The sequence below is a fragment of the Carassius gibelio genome, chromosome B1 (genome assembly GCF_023724105.1).
Source record: "Carassius gibelio isolate Cgi1373 ecotype wild population from Czech Republic chromosome B1, carGib1.2-hapl.c, whole genome shotgun sequence".
Classification (NCBI taxonomy): domain Eukaryota; kingdom Metazoa; phylum Chordata; class Actinopteri; order Cypriniformes; family Cyprinidae; genus Carassius; species Carassius gibelio.
The window spans coordinates 331,153-348,464 of record NC_068396.1 but is presented as its reverse complement, the minus strand read 5'-3'; the positions used below and the strand labels follow the sequence as shown (position 1 = coordinate 348,464).

Here is a 17,312-nt window from a genome sequence, read left to right as displayed (position 1 = left end):
GCACAGGGGAGAGCTTGCTCTTCTCCCGGTTGACCTGAAGCCCCAACTGACTGAGGTGCCGAAGCACGAAGTCCCTGTGATCGCACAACTCTTCTCGGGACCGGGCCATAATGAGCCAGTCGTCGAGATAGTTGAGGATCCTGATGCCCACTTCCCAAAGTGGGGCAAGGGCGCCCTCCGCGACCTTCGTGAAGACACGGGGGGACAGGGAGAGCCCGAAGGGGAGGACCTTGTACTGCCATGCCTGACCCTCGGAAGCAAAGCGCAGGAACGGTCTGTGACGAGGGAGGATAGAGACATGAAAGTACGCGTCTTTCAGGTCGATCGCTGCAAACCAGTCCTGGGGCTGGACGCATTTGATAACGCGTTTCTGCGTCAACATCCTGAACGGGAGCTTGTGTAGGGCCCGATTCAAGACTCGCAGAACCAGGATAGGTCGAAGGCCACCGCTTTTCTTGGGCACGATGAAGTAAGGGCAGTAAAGCCCCGTCCTCATCTCGGCTGGAGGGACCGGCTCGATTGCATCCTTCGCCAGGAGGACAGCAATCTCCTCGCGCAAGACAGGGGCGTCCTGGACTGCCACCGAAGTCTCGAGCATGCCATTGAACTTGGGGGGGTCGCCGGGCGAACTGAATCGCATAGCCGAGTCGAACCGTCCGGATGAGCCAGCGTGACGGGTTGGGCAGCGCAAGCCACGCTCCCAGATACCGTACAAGTGGCACCAAAGGGACAGTCGACATACCCGCAGTGGTGCAGCGATGGGGAGTCGTGCCGGAAGGCCCAGAAGGCACTGCGTCCTGGGTCATCGCAACCACACTCCCCGTGTTCCCGGAGGAACTGGCCAGAGACGCGTGGAGAGGCGTTGCGTCTCCGAACCGCGACCTCTTGGCCGCTGGCGAAAGGGGGCGTCGTGGGTGAGAATGAGGAAGCTGTGCGTCGCTCATTGTCAGCCCACAAGCCTTGCAACTCGGAGGAAGGAGAAATTGCTCTTCCAATGAAAATGTGGGTGCCACTGGCCGTTCGACCAGCGGCGGAACAGAACCAGAAGATTCTCCACCCGGCCCTCCTCCGGGGGAGGGAGTGGCGCTCTCTCCGCCATCTCCTGAAGAGCAGTTCTCCGCATCTCCGAGTTGCCCGTGTCAGGGCCGCTTAGTCGACTTCCTCGAGGACTTTGCAGCCGGGAGTGACACGGGGGGCGCCGCTCTCCTGCGCGGGGCTCGACGCGCCGGCCTCGAAGAACTCTCAGCACGGGGCGGAGCTGGTGTGGAGGACGCAGGGGGGCGCCCTCGGCGACGAGCAGGCTGAGGCACTGCCTGCGACGGAATGGTGGCAACCAGAGGATCACGTCGTGGCAAGATGTGCTGTATGGCCTCAGTCTGCTGTTGTTCTGTCAGGAACTACTGGGCACAGCCCCTGACAGCGTCGCCACACAGGACAGCCTGGGACATGGGAGCATCGAGAAAATGCACTTTGTCAATGTCTCTCATACAGACCAGGCTGAACCTGAAACGGCACTACTGGACCACCAGAGTGGACATCGCTTACCCGAGGGACTGCGTTGTGACTTCCGTCACCCAGAAGGGGGAGGTCAGTCGCCATGCGCAGCTCCTGCATCAACCTCGGGTTGGTCCTACCCTCGTGCATTTGTTAAAGCCTTGGCTTGTTGGGTTTGCAGGATAGCCAAGGCATGCAAAGCAGAGACAGCTTGGCCCGCAGCACTGTAAGCCTTGGTAGCGAGCGCGGCCGACAGCTTACAGGCCTTGGGTGAGGGGCGCGGACTATCCCTCCCAGTGGCGGCGTTTTGCGGACACAAGTGCACCGCAATCGCACTCTCCTGCTGGGGAATGTCAACACACCCCTAGCTGCCTCGCCATCGAGGGTAGTGAGGACGGAGGAACGAAATGAGCTGCTTCCGGCCGTAAAAGGGGCCATCCACGACTACATCACTTCCCCATGCACATCCGGGAAGAAAGGAACCAGAGTAAAACGCGGTTGTGAGTCGCGCTCCACACCGAGAACCAATCAAACAGCCATGAGCACTCAGGGCTGGCGGTGCATTCACCTCCATCCTGATGCTCACAGCTGCCCGGGCAAGCACGGCTGTCGACTCTGGGTCCAATTCGGCAGTGGCGACAACACCCGAGGGGGGCAGCCCCGCCGAATCTTCATCCACAGAGGTCGATAACCCATCCCCCGATGCTGCAATCGACATCTGATCTCCGGCGGCAAACTGAATGACCCGCTGGGACTGCCATAAGACAGCCCAGCAAAATCACCCAGCAGCTGCACAGGACAAACACTGCGGAAGGGGTAAGAGGTCCGTGGGGCGTGGCCCGGCGGAGAAGCTCTCACGGTCACCTTCAAATCTCCCAGAGCACTAGCCGGCGGTCCTCTGCTCGAGACAGAGAAACCAGAACGGGTAGTGACAGAGGGGTCTGCTCCCTTCCCTTTAAGAAAGGGGAGACGCGATCACAGCGTTGCCATGGTCACACACGCAGTGCGTGCATGAACCATCCACGAACGCGCCTTCAGCGTGCTGAATGCCCAGACACGGAAGAGAGCGAACGTGGCCGTTGTCAGAGAACAGGAAACGACCGCATCCAGAAGGACGCGGACGAAACGGCGTCTTGAAAAAGACGCGAATCGTCCGCGATTTGCTCTTTTAGGAAATCTGCTCTCTTAGTTGAAGCGCCCAGGGGAATCGCTGAAAGGGACACCGCTGTTTGCGCCGTACCGCCAACCAGAACAGCTTCCCGACACAGCAGATGAATGGCTTTGTGGAGTATAACGGCTTTCATACAACCACTCGGCTCCGAAGCAAAAATCTAATGAGTGGATGCACCTGTCGCCCTATTTATACCCGCTGGCACGGGGAGTGGCTCAGGTGTGTTAATCCACTTGCCAATTTCATTGGCGTTTTCTCTTAAAATCAGAGATGATTGGCCTCCCAAGTGAGACCCCATTTGTCGGTCGACATAACTCGTAGTGACCGACAGATAGGGAACAGACGGTTATGTTCACGGTTACACTCATGTGAATTTGTCTTTTTTTTTCGCGGTTAAACTGAATGTATGTTTGTCTCCTAAAGGAAACGGCATTGTGTAGTAAAGACTAGCATAATTATTTTGAGGCTGTTGAAGTGGTAACTGTTAAAAGTATGTTTTACATGTAATATTTCAGACTTGTCCAGCTCCTGTCTTCATTGTCCTCGCGCTGAGAGTTAAAGACACAGAAGCTGTTTGTGTGAGGAGTCACAGACCTGTGTGAGGATGAGGAGGAGGTGTTCTTCTGAAGAGAGGGACAGACGGTTTAAGGAGAGTAAACTTCAGAATAACATCAAGTTATCTTTATTTTTTACTAAGACTAAAATAATGTGTGTTTTTTTATAGATGTTGAAATCCAGAGACAAGATAACTTCATTCTTTTGAGACTGATGTAAGTTAAATTAGATCGTTTAAGATCGTTTAAGGCAAGTAAACTTCATAATTTCATGTTATCAGTTGTTGTTGTGTTTTACTAAGAGTAAAATAATGTTTGTTTTTTGTTTTTGTAGATGTTAAAAGCAAGAGACATGGGAGAGCATCATTCCTTTGAGATTTTTAAGTTAAAACTTAAAAATTTTAAGTTATTTTTAGAAAATAAATTTTTCTGTTGTCTCCTGCCAGTTTACTTCACATTGTGATGCAACAACAGTGTGATTACGTGCTCATTTCATTAAGACCACTGATGTCTGTGTTTTTTATTGCAGAACTCAAACCAACTTTGGAGTTGTCTGATTTGGAGAGTCATTATTCTTGGTCTTCGCTCTTAGAGGTAAAGTTCACACAAAAAATCATTTACTTGCCCTCAAGTCATTCCAAACCTATAAGACTTTTGTCTGTCTTTACAACATAAATTAATATATTTTTAGTTTTCTCATAATATTTGTTAATCCATTTATAGTTTAGATAATCAGTATTTTCAAGCTTCATAAATATAGAGTTATTGTAGAAGTAAATTCTGATATTTATATATGAATACATCTTAAATTATATGATAGCAAACATGTTCAAAGTAAAATACTGGTCTCCCAGACTAGGGAGGACACAAAAAGAGAATATTAAATATATTCATACGTTTTCCAAAAAATTAGCAGATTTTGTATGAGTCTGGAAAAACATGGGGAGAGTAAATTATAAACATTTTAATTATTTGGTGAACTAACGGTTTGAAGAGCAGCCCTCCACGTACATGAATATTGTGAGGTATGTGAATGTCATGTCTGTTTTAATGTTTCAGTAAAGAAGCTTTCTGAAAGCAATATTTATTCAAACAATATCGCATGCCCTCACACTAGTGCTGCCATTATAGCATTCTGGAGCGCTCTGGTGGACTGAGACATTAAACAACCACACAAAGTGTTGAAACTTTAAAACCGATTATTTGCCTATCCTTACGGATGTGAATACACCTCTGAAAATGGATAGTTTAATTAAATGTTTAATTTTTTCAAATGTGTTTCTCTTAGGCCACTGATGAAGAACAGGCGGTGACTGGGATGAATGCTGGTCAGAGAGGAGAATCTTCTTTGCCCTAAACTGATGCAGCGGTGGTTTTAAAGGAGGACGCTGCCCTGGATGATGTAGAAGATGTCACATGCTGTGCTGATGGGGTTTCTTCATGATAACATCAGTTATGCTAAAGAGATCATGAAAATTGACCGTGATGCATGATCTGTATTCATGGACTATGAAACAAACTGTAAGTGTATAATTTGTAAAAAAAAAAAAAAGTTCAATGCTTTTTCTGTGTTTAGTAGAAGAGTTTACACTCTGTCATTCATACACCTGTCACTTTCTTTCACACACACACACACACACACACCACATGCGTCTGTTAAATGTTATAATATCAAAGTTAATGTTGTGATTTATTTGTGTACTGTCATGCCAGAATAGTTGGAAAAAAACTTAACTAATTGTACATTTATTGTATGTGTTTTCGTATATTTTAATACAATATATACAATTGAACAAAGTCCAATTTGATCTTAAGTTATATTCATCAAATGTTCAATGCTTTATGAACTCTGTAGCTGTTAATGCCATCCTTTTCTGCATTTCTTCTAGCATGTCACTTTTTGACTTTTCTCGTTTTTAATAAATATTTTCCTTTTGATAATTATTATTTGTGTGTAAAAGTGATATTTAAAATGAACAACATTTGTAGGTTTAATGCCTAGCTCAATTTGGGTTAATTTTAACGTAGAAATGCATTGTTTCCCCACATCCTTACATTCAATTGGTGGCTGCACTTTGCGAGTTTATTTTCTGCCAGCAGGAGGCGCTAAGAGCGGGAGAGGTAGGTTTCTCCGGTAACGGCTGCAGAGCGGCTCTGAGCTCACAAACGCTGCCTTATCAAGCACATGCAAAATGATATCGAACATTTTCTAAATACAGTAGTTTTCCTTCTGAAATACAGTGATAAAAAACACCCGCTCTGTTTTTTTAAACCCTGCAATATAGTCATTTTAAACCATAAAAAAGGCAACCCAGCAGGCTGGGTTAAATATGATAACCCAACTGGTTGGGTTAAAATAACCCAGCGCTGGGTTCGTCCCTTTTTGACCCAGCGCTGGGTTGTCAAAATAACCCAAATTGGGTTGTTTTCAACCCAGCAGTTTTTAGAGTGTATCAATTAGGCTATATGACCAAATCACACACAGAGTGTGTTTTGCATTTCTGAGCAATGGATGGTGTTTACTTATTGAATGAATCAGCATTTTGAACTAATCGGTTGAATAAATGATTCAGTGATTCACTCATTAACACAGTCAAATGCTTTGTTTCTCAATGATTCAGCCGTTTGAATGAATCGGTTGAATCTCAATGACTCACTCATTAACATTCACTTGCTGTCACCAACTGGCGGTTTTAATGTCATATTTAGACTTTTTTTTCCATGTTTTAAATTATTTCAAATATCAGTATTCAAAGTTTTGTGTTTAAACATTAACATAACACCAATTAATACATCTTTATCTGCAATTTTAATGCATCGATGTCCCTTCTGAGATACATAAACTGTGCAAATACATGCTATTTCAGATGCAGATTCCAGAAACGCTTTTTCTATATTAGGGATATTCTGGTATGTTTAATGTATTACTCCTATATGAGTCCGTATTGGACTTTCTTTTGGAAAGTACCCTCCAGCTTTGAGTGTGAATAAAGAATACACTGCATGAGAGAATTCTGGGTACGAATAAAACATCAGGTCATATGCACAGACTATCCTGTCTCTTTGAATTTCTGGCCCTGGAAAACACACGGGTGTGCGCGAGGGACGAATTTACATGCTATTAAAAGTGGGTGTGTGTCCCACATCCCCCACGTATTATACGTCCATGATAGTTACTCACACTTGTGTTGAGACATTACTGTCAGATCCAATATAGTCTGCACAGCATTGTATTTCAGTTCCATTCTTTTTTAAATCCCCCATTAAATTATGTCTTGTTTGTAAACAAATCCACAGAAAAGAGTTCTTACTGGCATGGTCTGGATCTTCATTAAAAATAACATTGGAATCAGAAGTAAGGCAACACATAGACAGTTTTTTTCCACAGCTTGGCACAGAACAGCACGGTATCTTTTTGTCTTTGGAGCCATCTTTATCGTTTGGTTTCTGCATAGACCTGTGGCTACACCTCTCTCATAAACACTACATGCGCAAATCAGAGGGCGGGAACAAACAAGCAGTTATGTCGAAGCAGGCATTGATCTTCCGTGGAGGCAGTATTGATCCACACTCTTAACATCATAGAATAGATAATTCCAAAAGCTGTCGTTTTGGCAGACTGCCTTCAGTACAAATTGCTTTTAGACTAACAACAATGTTTTGAGTTCTGAAACTTGTGTTTATGTTTTTTTTATAGTACAATGACCTCTTATTTGTCAAAAGATCAAGGGAATATTGGTTTCTCAGTTTAGAAGAACTGATTAAATTCTAAAAGATTTCCATCTCTACTCAGTTATATAAGTGCACAACTGAATGACAGCTATTTTGGTTGGGGCCTTAAATCAAACAAAACAAACTTCAGCAGACAGTCAGGACTACCGAGAAAATAATTGATGCACTCCTGCCCTTCTTCACAAATCATCACTGAGCCCCATGCCCCCATGTAACCTCTTGTTCTGCCCTCTGCAAGGAGCTGTAGATTACCCAAACATCCAGGCATAAGAACAGTTTCTTTGTTCTTTGCCATGGAATATTCTGCCAGGAATAATTGCAATATTTTTTGCAAAAAAATATGTACATTATGAAAATTTATCTCACTTGGGGTCTCAATTGGGAGGCCAACCGCATTCTGCTCCAGTTCCTTTCTTCCCGGAGGTGCATGAAAAAGTGACTGAAGTCATGGATGGTCCCTTTTACGGCCAGAAGCCGCTCATCTCCCTCTTCCATCCTCACCACCCTCGATGGCGGGGCAGCCAAGAGGTTCATGGACAATCCCCAGGTGGAGAGAGTGGTTGCGGTGCACTTGTGCCAGTAAAACGCTGCCACTTGGAGGAATCGTCTGCGTCTCCTGTCCAAAGCCTGTAAGCTGTCGGCAGCTCTTGCTGCCAAAGCTTACAGTGCTGCAGGCCAAGCTGCCTCTGCCCTGCATGCTATGGCTATCCTGCAGGTACCTCAAGCCAAGGCACTAAAAGGGTGGTACCTACCTGAGGTTAATGCAGGAGCTACACACGGCGACTGACTTCGCCCTACAGGTGACTAAAGTCAAGGCACGGTCCCTCTGGAAGGTGATGTCAGCTTTAGTGGTTCAGGAGCGCCATCTCTGGCTAAACCTAGATAAGATGAGAGACATCGGCAAAGCTCTCTTTTTTCTTTGATGTGGTGACCCCCTAAGTTTAATGGTGTTTTCGAGACTTCAGTAGCAGTCTGGGATGCTTCTGTCTTGCTCAAGGAGATTGCTGTACTGTTGGCAAATGATGCAATCGAGCCAGTCCCTCCAGCAGAGATGAGGAAGGGGTTTTACAGCCCATATTTCATCATAACCAAGAAAAACAGTCGCCTTTGACCTATATTGGATCTGCAAATTTGGAATTGGGCCCTGCACAAGCTCCAGTTCAAAATGTTGATGCAGAAATGTTTTATCAAATGCATTCAATCCCGGTATTGGTTTGGAGCGATCGAACTGAATGACAGCTTTGGGGTTCTGGACAGGACATTGACTGCTTTGGCACAGCAACTGTCTGGAGTTGCTGGCAGTGCATCCAGCTTTACGGCGGTTTTGGCCGCTTTTGCTAGACAAGGACATGTTGGACAGGACAGGGTGGTTTACGATCAGGTATCACGTCTCAGCTCACCTACCATCTCCTCCTCTGGAGTCAGGCACGTCTCAAGTCACTGTGCACTGTCCACACTCCAGGAGAGCTCAATAGGGGCAGCCGACTCTGGTCTCACAACAGCTCACTTTCCCTGGGGAAAGGAAAGGATCTGGAGTCGATTCAGAGAAGCCCAGATAGACCTATTTGCTTCCCACAGACCCCCCTGGGTATGGATGCACTGGTACAAAGCTGGCTTCGGGCTCTATGCAAGTATTTGTTTTCCCCAGTGAGTCTGCTCACTCAGACACTGTGCAATGTCAGAGAGGAACAGTTCCTGGTGGTTGCGCCTTACTGGCTCACCTGGACCTGGTTTTCAGAACTCATGCTACTTGTGAGGTGCCTTCCTGGCACATCCCCCCTGTGGAGGGTCCTCCTCTCTCAGGGGTTGGGCTCTATATGGCACCTGGAGGGTACGTGGCAGACATAAGTGATCTGCCACGGTGGTAGACACTATCACTCAGCCTAGAGCTCCTTCTATGAGGCAGGTCTATGCTTCGAAGTGGAGTCTGTTCACAAATTGGTGTCCGTCTCATCGAGAAGACCCCCAGAGATGCTTGAGTCATGCTTTCTTTCCTGCAAGAAAGGTTGGAGCATAGGCTGTCACCCTTCACCTTGAAAGTGTATGTGGCTGCCATTGCAGCCATCACGATTCAGTGGACGGCCGGTCCCTGGGGAAGCACGACTTGATCGCTAAGTTCCTGAGGGGTGCGAGAAGGTTAAATCCTCCTAGGACATCCCTAATACCCTCCTGAAACCTCTCTATTGTCCTGGCTGGACTTCAGAGGGGTCCCTTTGAGCCGCTTGATTCAGTCGAGCTAAAATTCCGGTCTCTGAAGACAGCACTCCTGATCAAACTCACTTTCATCAAGAGGGTAGGGGACCTCCAAGCATTTTTGGTAAGTGAACTGTGCCTTGTGTTTGGGCCGGCTTACTCTCACATTGTCCTGGGACTTGGACACATGCCCAATGTTCCCAACCACTCCCTTCCGAGGCCAGGTGGTGAACCCAGAGTAGGTAGATCCAGCCTTGGCATGGTTGTGTCCCATAAGAGTGCCTCGCATATACATGGACTGCACCCAGAGCTTCAGAAGCTCTGAGCAGTTCCTGGTCTGCTTTGGAGGTCAGCAGAAAGCGAAGGCTGTCTCAAAGCAGATAGTGGATGACATCGCCTTGGCGTACCATTCCAAAGGCAAGTCTCTCTGGCAGACATCTGATGAGCTGCGGGCTAGGTGACACCTAACAAATTTGGGGGACACACACCTGTGTCTTCCCTTTACAAACCCGCTCTATCAGTCTGTTCTGGCAGCTGTTCCATCCCTACACTAAGGTAGGACCTGCCTCAAGACCCATTTTATATGTAGTAATGCCCCCTGGGTCAGTACATATCAGTATCTCCACATTTCACCTCCCTATGTGTAGGATGTGGTCTCTGTAGGGACCTTTTCCTAAGACTCGCTACCCGATAGTTCTGCCAAGCTGAAATAAAGAATAGGAAAGATTTGAAGCAATCTTTCACTGAAGTTTGTAATCCCTTCCAAAAACTTGTTGCTGATGTAACAGCAGCATGGCCTTCTCCATCAGCGATGTACTCACCCTTTTGGTTCCTTTCGGTACCAAGGTCAGTGAATTTGCTTTGCTTTGAGATGCCACGGCTTGCCGACAATTGCAGTGCCACAGGGTTATAATGCTGTTCAGGTTGTGATGTTTTCCATGGACCTCATATGTCGTTCAATAACTCGTAGTGACCGACAGGTAGGGAACGTTTTGGTTACATACGTAACCCTTGTTCCCTGATGGATGGAATGGAGATGTTATGTCTCCATGCCACAACCTTGAAACATTTGCTGCTTCCGGGAGACATTCTCCGCTCCTCAGTCTAAAACCTGAAGAGTGGATGCACCTATCGCCTATTTATACCTGTAGGCATGGGAAGTGGCTATGTTATGCAAAATCCACTAGCTAATTTTTTATTGGCATTTTCTCTTTCATTCATAGATGTTATTCCTCCCAAGTGAGAAACCATATGTCATTCGACATAATGTCTCTTTTCCCTCCATCAGGGAATGAGAGTTACGTACGTAACCAAGACGTTTGACAGCTCAAGTGTGTAAATGCATATGAAACTACAACGGAGTATCTTTAAAAGCCCTCTTTTGTGCAGAGCTGCTTCCCTTCTGCCACATATTCAAATCAAGTTGACAATTTAACAGCTGAGTCCAAGCCTCCATTACTTTAGAACTAGTAATGAATGAATGTTGAGTTGCTTCATTATAAGCTTATTGTATTACTGTATTAAAGAGGTCACATGATGTGTTTTCAAGTTATCCTTTCTCTTTAGATTGTTACAAGCTGTTTTTGAATAGATAAGATCCCTAAAGTTGCAAAGACTAAATCTGAAACCTAAAGAGATATTCTTTATAAAAGTTAAGACTCATCCACGACCTCCTAAAATGCCTTGTTTATTTCATGCCCACATCTCTACATCACAATGTGGGAAGATTTGCATAACGTTTGCTGCCCAAACGTTCATGCAAAGAAAGAAGGCATAATTTTATTTGTTGCTGCCACCGTTGCCACTATGTTGTGAAGATGCTGTGAGTTTTGTTGTGAAAGCGAAAATACTTTGTTTTGCCTTCCAAACGAGGACACAACTAGAAATCAGTTGCTTTTGCGCCGATAGCTAAGTCAACAACACAGAGATATTTGAAGCAGTTTTACTCACCGCCTGCGGTTCCAACACACGATCATCACCCTTTTTCGTTGGGACTTCATTATCCTTAAGAAATAAACTATGTGCAAATCCGGCGTCAAACTGGGCCTTGTTTGTAAAACAAGCATCTTCGAAATGCAGGGAACAAACAAAAACACTTGCACAACTCCGTTGATGCTCTGTAAAAATAAACTCCATCCACTGGTCCCTTAATGCTGTTTTTTTTTTTTTTTTTTTTTTTTTTGGTAATCTGTGCAGGGTTGTCAAGCCCTGGCAACCAAAAACACACTTCTTTTGTGACATTTCGTGACGCTCTCGCTCTGATCAGTGAATGTCTGTGCTCTCAGTGCTCTGCTATACAGGAGCGCACGCTCTTCCGGCAGAAGTATCCTTAGGACCCATATAAGGAAATTCCGCTCCATCTAATTTCATACAGAGCCATACTCGAAAAAAAAAAAAAAAAACTTTCCGAAACTTGTGACAAACCCATGCTAAACATGGACAAAGTTTCAAAAATTAAGTTGTACGTTTGAAGGAGTATTTTAGCATGGGAATCCAACTCTTTAACAGTGGAAAAAACTCAGTATGCATGAAATAGCATTTCACCCCCCCTTTAAAGAATTCGCCAAAACACAAGTTTTGAGTAGTGTAGAGTAGCGTTGTAGTGTTGTTTCTCCGATAACAAATGCAGACATGGTTTTATGTTTATGATGCACAATGCAACTCAATGCATAAAAAGACAGTTTAAGTCATTATAATCTGTAATTATGTCTGGATGCCTCAAATGCCTAATTTCTAATGAGATTTAATGTTTTTGTCTTGTCGCGTCTGTTAACACACTGGATAGCTGGCCAATCAGAGCATACCTCGCTTTTCAGAATGTTAAGCTTTGTAAAACTCGACATGTTTCAGAAAGGCGGGGCATAGAGGATAAGCAATAATGCACATTATGTAGAAAATATTTATTTATTTATTTTTTAAACTGCATTAAACACATTTCATAACACAAAGTACAAAAAATAATGTTATTTTTAGCAACATCATATTACCCCTTTAAAAGCTGTGTATTATGTGTAGTTGAGTATTTTGAGAGAGACTGACGCCTGTTTCACATATAATCTGTCTGCAGTGCGTATGCAGTCCGAGTGTGTTACGTATGTGGTGCTGAAGCTGCACAGACTCATTGTGCTTTCACACAGGATGCGTTTGCAGTCCGCTAATGATCCGCGGCTGTTTAATCCACAAAACACAGCATTGTGATACTCTTTCATCACAGTACAGTAACAATCTTTCATAGACATATTTAAATTTAAATATAAACAACGTATTACTCATGCATTTGACTGCTAGGTTTTTATAATAAGTTGCTGAAACAAGCTGCAACACATTTGACACAACATCAGCCTACTTTTTAAGGTTATCACAAACATTTAAAATTTAAACTCACCACTGACAGAAACAGTAGACTCTTGTGCCTTTTACATTTAAATCTTTATTACACGGAATCAAACGGGTCTTAAATAACTTTGTTTTTCTGCCTCTATAAAAGTGCATACATAATGTTGCCTTGTTTCTCTAAAGTTGCTCTTTTTCTTGTTTTAAATCTAGCCAAAACCCATGTGTTGCGTGTGAAACACAGTAGGCTTTCATTTGTATACATTTATTGTGAAATGACTGCATTTCCATGTCAATCCATGTTAATTTTTACCTCGAACAATATGTCACAGGCCAGAGCGGACCACCAATTTAACGGGTCTCGCTCCTCCCTCTAACTTCCACCTCGAGGAGGTCCCACAACACCCCAATGAATGGACGGACAACCAAGATTAAAATGTAACAATTTTATTTGTTTAAAAGTTTGGGGAAAGGGGAAAGGAAACTTTAAAACTAATGATGACTCGAACTATTCTTTATCCACAACTACGGATTCCAGTCTCAATAACACTCCTCTTCAGCCCTTCCTCGACAACACTCCACTTCAGCCCTTACTTTCCAGCCGACTCCACTCCAGGTAAGTTTAAAGCAAGAGCTAGGCAGTTGACGTGCAGGGACTTTCTGGCCCTGGGGGGGGTGGACTTCAAGACCCAAGGCTGGGCTGTTAATGTGCAGAGGTTCCAGCTCTCAGGTAAGTACAGAGTTCAATACACAGGTGGGTATTCACAGGGCTGAGCTGTTAGCGTGCAGGGGTTCTAGCTCTCAAATAAGTACAGTGTTCCATACACAGGTGGGTATTCACAGGGCTGAGCTGTTAGCGTGCCGGGGTTCTGGCTCTCAGGTAAATACAGAGTTCAATACACAGGTGAGTATTCACGGGGCTGGGCTGTTAATGTGCAGAGGTTCTAGCTCTCAGGTAAGTACAGCGTTCAATACACAGGTGAGTATTCACAGGGCTGGGCTGTTAGCGTGCCGGGGTTCTAGCTCTCAGGTAAATACAGTGTTCGATACACAGGTGGGTATTCACAGGGCTGGGCTGTTAGCGTGCAGGGGTTCTAGCTCTCAGGTAAGTACAGAGTTCAATACACAGGTGAGTATTCACGGGGCTGGGCTGTTAATGTGCAGAGGTTCTAGCTCTCAGGTAAGTACAGCGTTCAATACACAGGTGAGTATTCACAGGGCTGGGCTGTTAGCGTGCCGGGGTTCTAGCTCTCAGGTAAATACAGTGTTCGATACACAGGTGGGTATTCACAGGTGGGTATTCACAGGGCTGTTAATGTGCTACTCACCACTGAAGATATTCAGAGGTCTGTATTCCAAGCAGATACGAGTTTAGTCGATGACTGACGGCTGGTGGGCCTTACAGGTGAGACTGCAAACAATACTGGGCTTCCCGCCCAGCTCGACAGGGGGGCACACGGGGGAGGATCGGCTGTTGTCCTTCGCTTCCCTCGTCAAATAAACAGCACAGACGACACGCACAAGGCCGGTGGTTGCCGACAAGGCCAATGACACAACGTCACATGGATAAAAAGGATAAGGCTTTGATTTAAAAGCTTACAGAGATTGCTGCGTGGGCAACGTCATCCAACCTCCTCCAGAGGCGCCCCCAACACGTCCGAGCTCCAGCTTACTTAAGGTAAAGACTGTGGTTGCCACCAATACACTACTCCTCTCCGTCAGGCCTCTTCCTACGACCAGGGACACAACCACGGACAAACACCACACACCACAAAGGCACTACAATTCTTCTCGTGTGTACACTTCAATATAGCAGCACTCACCGCACTCCACACACTCAGTGAAAGAAGATCGGTGGTGTATTCCCGTTTCGGGCTCAGAGTCCTGACAGGGCGTGTCAGATGGACAAAGGCAGGAGGGCAGACCACAGCAGGCAGATATATCGTACACCGGAGTCTCTCCGTTTTTCCCAGCGATCTCCAACGCAAGGCACTACTATCAACACTGAGTAAACACACAAGCACTGAGGATTATCAGATCAACACAAGAGGGGGGGGGGGGATTATCCACTGCTACGGAGAAATATGCAGTCGGAATCCTTCCTTAAAGGCAGTTAGTCTCCCTCCACATCCGTCATTCACTCTCCACAATATACAAGAAATGTTCATAAAGTCTTCACCCACCAGTGCACAGTGTTGTCCTCTCCCAACACGAATTCAATGATCTCCTTCACTCAGGGGCCTTCCAAACGTAGGATCGCTCCTTCAACTCAATCCACAATAAGAGGTAAACACAACATACAAAAGGTCGATCACTTAACTTCCTCCGCACTTCCAATATCCATTTTCCTTGGATTCTCCGTTGCAGCCCGTAAATCGCAACATCCACGCCACACCAGCCACTTCCGTATCATGTGGAATAACAGCAGAACAAAACTACCTCCTCCTGTTCATAAACCAGCCCCTTTTATATCACTGCATCCTTCCCGATCCTCCAATCGGTATCCAACACGTCCTCTTCCCACACCTGACATGTATTTTGGATAATTTTCCCGCCTCGGGCCAACCGGAACAGAACTTGTGTTTCACTTAAATTAGTCCGGGCGGAAATATTTCCCACACTACAGTTCCGCCCGGATTAGTCACCCAGTGACAAATACGCTGTCACTTTAATTCAGCGCATGCAGCACATGAAAAATAGACTCGGTGCGTAAACAATCGCTGCACTCCTGCAGACGCACCGCTCCTGGAATGCTTATCACAAACATTTAAAATTTAAACTCACCACTGACAGAAACAGTAGACTCTTGTGCCTTTTACATTTAAATCTTTATTACACGGAATCAAACGGGTCTTAAATAACTTTGTTTTTCTGCCTCTATAAAAGTGCATATATAATGTTGCCTTGTTTCTCTAAAGTTGCTCTTTTTCTTGTTTTAAATCTAGCCAAAACCCATGTGTTGCGTGTGAAACACAGTAGGCTTTAATTTGTATACATTTATTGTGAAATGACTGCATTTCCATGTCAATCCATGTTAATTTTTACCTCGAACAATACGCTGTCACTTTAATTCAGCGCATGCAGCACATGAAAAATAGACTCTGTGCGTAAACAATCGCTGCACTCCTGCAGACGCACCGCTCCTGGAATGCTCTGACGGACCGCAACCGCGTGCAGTGTGAACGCTGGAATCCGTTAACATGGGTGCGTAAAAAAATACACAATGCATACACACTGCTGACGGAATGTGTGTGAAAACGGGCATGATTGAGCGAGTGTCACTTTTATTTATTTGTATAGCGCTTTAAACAAACAAACAAAAGAAAAAAAAGTTTGTGTCAAAGCAACTGAACAACATTAATTAGGAAAACTGTGTGTCAATAACGCAATAATGACAGTTAAATGGCAGTTCCTCATTGAATTCAGTGATGTCATCATCTCAGTTCAGTTTAAATAGTATCTGTGCAATCATTCAAAATCATGTCAAGTGTGAGTGTGATTACCTGCATCAAATTACAGTTACATCTGAAAAGTATTTTTTTAGATTACCAAAGTAATTACTAGGAATTTTAATGTCAGTTATTTCATTTAAACATTAATGTAAAATGCATCGGGCAATTAATGTATACAGAAATTGGAGATTCTTTGAGTCTGATTCTGCAAAAACATCCTCACAAGCTGCATACCCCTAGCAGAATATGTAAAATTATAATAATTTTAACAAAATAAGATATATATTTTTAGTACTGTCCTCAATAAGTTATTTCATATAAATATATGTTTACATTCACTCCACGAGACAAAATAACTGACTTTATGAAAATGGCATCTTATGCTTATCTGACACCTTTCCAACAATGACTTTATGATTTTGATATCCATCTTTTCACACTAAGCTTCTGAAGTGCAGTACAAACAAACAAATAATTATCTTTAAACAAAATAAGAAAACATTTACAAATCATCTTGTTCACAAATTGCACCCCATGTTTTTAATGCATTGCATTTTGTCCAATCAATTAATATAAAACTGATGGTAATAAAATGCAGAGGAAAAGAAAGTCCTATGTTTGGTGGACACCATTTTTCTCTTGAATACCCTTTGTGTTACATACCTCAGTAGCATTCTAAAGTATTTAGATTAAGTTACAAAACTGTAATATAACAAATTACAGTATCATTTTTATTTTGTAATCTTTGAAACAGATTTTAAAAGTAACCTTTTCAGCCCTGTAGTGTTTGTAAACACTAAATCGGTAGCAGTATATTAGAAAGATGTCTAAAGGGTCATAAGACACTTAAGACTGGTGTAATCACTGCTGAAAATCCAGCTTTTCCATTATAGGAATAAATAACATTTTAAAATATAAATGAATACTGAATGCAAGTTTCAGTTGATTGCTGTAATAGTACTGTATTTAGGATCAAATCAATAATTTAGTTTTTAAACTAGCTGTACAATTTCTGTTCTAATTTTCAAAGAAATGTGAGTTTTATTTACCATAGAAATAAGTGATGATTACAGTATCTCAAGTCTTGTGTACCCTTTTTTTTATTTTCCAAATGCATTTACCTGTATTGCCAGTAGATGTCATACATGATCTTTCATGTGTTTTGTATTCTACTAGAGAAATATCCTTGAAATGATTTTATACAAAATGTTCTCTAATGACAACTAGATATCCCTCAAGGTTTGATATATTAAGATGTTTCTCATATACAGCCTAAGGTTGGACAGAGTTACAGTTTTTCAACACAATATCATCTTTGTACCCTGACATAAATTCCTGTAACCATTTTTTATTCTGGCTTCTTACCTGTTCTAAATTCCTGCT

The 17,312-nt window shown here is 43.9% G+C and overlaps 1 long non-coding RNA gene across 1 annotated transcript; it reads left to right on the top strand.

The window, feature by feature from the left end:
• The first annotated feature begins 13,155 nt into the window (after positions 1-13,155).
• On the top strand, positions 13,156-13,770 carry LOC127948601 (uncharacterized). The gene is made up of 3 exons (XR_008152130.1): positions 13,156-13,231; positions 13,457-13,582; positions 13,658-13,770. It is a non-coding gene; the product is annotated as an uncharacterized LOC127948601 (long non-coding RNA).
• The last annotated feature ends 3,542 nt before the right edge of the window (positions 13,771-17,312 follow it).